Genomic DNA, 4,503 nt, shown 5'->3' with positions numbered 1-4,503 from the left:
GGCAGGGCCCAATAGAAAAAAAATCTATTCACCCATGTATCAAGGAACAGTTGTACAGCATGTTTTTTAATGTTTAAACACTGATTTTTGTTGCAGGTACAAATAAATATAAACTTAATTTTATTGATAATTTACATTTTTATTCCTGTGAGTGGTTGTGTAGGTAGGGGCCCAAGTGTACTGCTTTACTCGGGGGCCTATAATGCTGTTAAGATGGCCCTGATCATAAGGTAACAAATTTGGAGGTGTTTCCACCAATCCATTTGGTAGGAAACACGTGTATACCTATAAGACCCACCGGGCTATATATGATCTAGGAACTAATGCGACCAAGTGGTGCCTTAGTGGTTGAGAAGCATGCAGTGGGCCTAAATTATTTCAGAACTGGCAAGAATCTGCAAAGGAGTGCAATGCTCTGATTTGTTAATTATACATGTTGGGGATAATGATATGGGGCAAATTACATTTAAAGAGGTTCCGCTCAGCATTAAATGTCAATCAGGCACTGGGACTTGGAAAATGCACACCTAGGGGTATATTTACTAAACTGCGGGTTTGAAAAAGTGGGGATGATACCTATAGCAACCATCAGATTCTGGCTGTCATTTTGTAGAATGTACTAAATAAATGATAACTAGGGCCTGATTCATTAAGGATCTAACTTGAGAAATTTCTTATTTCAGTCTCCTGGACAAAACCATGTTACAATGCAAGGGGTGCAAATTAGTATTCTGTTCTGCACATAAGTTAAATACTGACTGTTTTTTCATGTAGCACACAAATATCAACTTTGAATTTCAGTGTACAAATAAGCTATCAAGTATTTGTGTGCTACATGAAAAAACAGTCAGTATTTAACTTATGTGCAAAACAGAAAACTAATTTGCACCCCTTGCATTGTAACATGGTTTTGTCCAGGAGACTGAAATAAGAAGTTTCTCAAGTTAAGATCCTTAATGAATCAGGCCCTAGAATCTGATTGGTTGCAATAGGCAACATCTCCACTTTTTCAAACCCACAGTTTAGTAAATATACCCGCAGGACTTCATAGACTGCATGGGGTACATTTATCAAATGTGGGATTGAATATATTTAATATTTACATACAGGAAACAATGGAGGGGGCCATTGGGAGCAAAGGCCAATTTAAGGTGTGTTATCTCCACTGCTTGGTGTCATTATTATAAATATTATTTAGTTGAAAATGTATAGGATGGAGGGACAGATAGCTTCTCTGTCTTAGCTCATGAAGTGGTTAAATAAATTACTTTTTATTAAAATGTCCCTTTTTCGACAGCATGTTTAAAATGATTTCACATATGCTTGGAAAAAAGCACCATCACTTACACATTTACAGTCACAAAAAGTCTTTTGAATAAGCATCTCTTTAACAAGACACATTTTTCATTTGGCAACTATAAGCGCCTATGGCGCCTGACACAGGTAAGGGACTTATCTTGTACAGTAAAATCCCATGACTGATTAACCACAAACTATATACGGCATTTGATATGAAAGTATTCATGCACAAGTGTTTTATTAGTGAGTGCTGACAGCAGAGTCATCACATTCCAATATGCAGGTAAATAGGACAATAGCCATTATGTCTTAGCCTTTTGTGGAACTTGTGTCTCTAGTGTACTAATTACCATGGAACTGAGGAGACTCCCTCTTTGTACTCCTAGACTCACCACAATTATGGGGCAGTTTTAAGAGAGCGGTTTATCCCTTGTACAATAATACAGGTTTCTATAAAATGATATATTTGTATACCCTATAATTGTACAATCATTGAATAACCACAGGAATCCTTCAAGCGGAGACAGCAGTAATGCCTTGATGCTGGTGTTTGTATCTCGATCAGCTATTCTAAGACTCAAGCACAGAGATAGAGTGTTATGTTTACAGTCATGAATGTCCTACTGTTATTTCATCTGCTTCATGTTTTGTAAATTAACAATTTATTTATAGTTAACAAAGTTGTTGTTTAAAATTCTCCCGTTTAATGCCCAGGCCAGGAGAAATGAAACTATTAGAAAAATATGTCTATGCCTGTAACTAACCTGTGTATCTGGTGATATTTGGTGGTGTATTGTTTTCTCTGATTGAAAAATAAATGCCCAGGTGACAATGACATTATATCCTACTTGTACTCATCAGTTCTCACTTATCAGCTCACAAACTACCCCATAACAAGAAAATTAACAGGAAAAATGTCAGTTAAGTATTATAATGAAATACTGTACTGAAATAAAACTCAGTCATCTATATTAATATAAGTAAATATACATATATATATATACACATATATATATATATATATCGTATTTGCCGGCGTATAAGACGACTTTTTTGCCCTGAAAAACATGCCTCCAAGTGGGGGGTCGTCTTATACGCCGGGTGCAGGCAGTGGAGTGGTTTGATTCAGAAAGCTGTGCAGCAGAGGGCGCTGCATTCGGGCCACACCGCGCATGCTCCTAATAACAATGGCTCCTACCGGTGATAAGAGGAAGCGGGAAGACGACAGAATGGCGACAGCGGGGATGCGAAGAGCTCAGTGGAGACACAACATCCCCTCTCCAGGTTCCGACTCAAGACTGTCCTGAGAGAGTCAGCACGGGACAAAACCATCTTCCTGCACGGACAGGTACCCGGGGGAAGAGTTGCGGGGTTATACAGCTGACTGAAGACAATGGGCGGCGTGGGTGGGGGTGTGTGTTATGTCACCCCATTGCTGTCCAGAGGTACAGATCAGGGGTGGGGAGCAGTATCTGCAGGACTGGAGCAGCAGCTTAAATAGGGCTTAGATCAACTCCGCTCTGCTGCATGGTTCAGATGGAGATGCCTGCACCAGTTCTCACCCTGCACTGTGTACCTGAATGATGGTGGTCCTAGTACATACACTGGTGATCACACTAATAGCTTTAACAAAACTTTTCGATCATTTGTGAATATGACAGCTGATGCCTAATATATTACAGTCATGTCTATTGATATAGTAGATGCTCAGCTTTCCAGTCTCCATAACACAGAATTACATGTCACACCAGCCTGTCTTACCACAGATTGGCGTCATTACACGTTGTAATGAGAGAAGCGCGCTCCTGCCCAACATCCCCTTGTTGTCATTTTATTAGAACATATGGGTGGTATTCAATTGACCGAGGTTTGTTTTTTTCATCCGCAGCTGTACCGTATGGTGTGCGGAAGAGGGGGTAGTCTTATATGGCGAGTATATAACAAACTCTATATTTTGAGTGGAAATGTTGGGGGTCGTCTTATACGCCCAGTCGTCTTATACGCCGGCAAATACGGTATATATATATATATATATATATATATATATATATATTACACATATACACACACATTTTATATATATATATATATATATATATATATATATACACATATTACACATATACACACACACATATATATATATATATATACACATATTACACATATACACACACACATATATATATATATATACACATATACACACACATTTTATATATATATATATATTACACATATACACACACACATATATATATATATATATATATATATATTTATATATATAAAACTATCCTATCCAAATAAAGATATTGACAGTACAACATGTACATAAGAGCGAAACATTGGGGAAATGCACACTCTTGAAATTGAATGTCTCCCTTTGCCTGTACCCCCTCCCTTTATAAACATATTTCTTCTTCCCACACCTCAATTTAGTCATTCTTCTCATGTGTACAGCAGAGAACTGAGCAGGATGAGGTCTCCAGAGTTCAGTGGAGACTTTCTAACTTGTTCCAGATGCCTAAGCATAAAACAGTAGAAGGTGCTGTGTAGGTGCAATGGATTATGGGTAGTCACATGCCAGTGTCCACCTATTGACTTCCAGACCACCGTGTCTTTCATTTTGTCTTCTCATTATGAGGGATAGATATTAAATCAAGCTGAGTAGATTGTCTGTGTCAGCAGGTACAGACTAAAATATGAGGTGAGTTCTACACTACAGTCTGTAGCAGGTAGAAATCAAATAAGAATAAAATAGACTTACAGTAACTACGTTACTAATGGTGCCAATATTTAGTGAACAAGCAAATAATCCATATATTGTAAACTTGCAAGCAGGTCCCTTCTACCTCACTGTATGTATTAGCCAGTATTGTTTATTACTGTTTGTTCCCAATTGTAAAGCGCTATAGAATTTGCTGCTGCTATATAAATAAATGATGATGATGATAATGAGTATATGTATTGTGCATTTCTACATTACAGGGCATGGATACAACAGGACAAAATGCAAAATGTATCACAATTCTTTAGAAGACTTGGCAGCAGCGAATTGTACCTGGCTGAAGATCCCAGGATTGGATGTATTTGTCATGTGACAAGCTTACATTCAATCATGGGATTCCCTCTTTGAACAGGTAAAGTGCTAAACCTCCTGGACAATTACAATAAATATTGTTTTTCAGCCAGGGAAATTGT

This window comes from Mixophyes fleayi, unplaced genomic scaffold, assembly GCF_038048845.1.
Source record: "Mixophyes fleayi isolate aMixFle1 unplaced genomic scaffold, aMixFle1.hap1 Scaffold_53, whole genome shotgun sequence".
Taxonomy (NCBI): Eukaryota; Metazoa; Chordata; class Amphibia; order Anura; family Limnodynastidae; genus Mixophyes; species Mixophyes fleayi.
Note: the sequence above shows the minus strand (reverse complement) of the source record.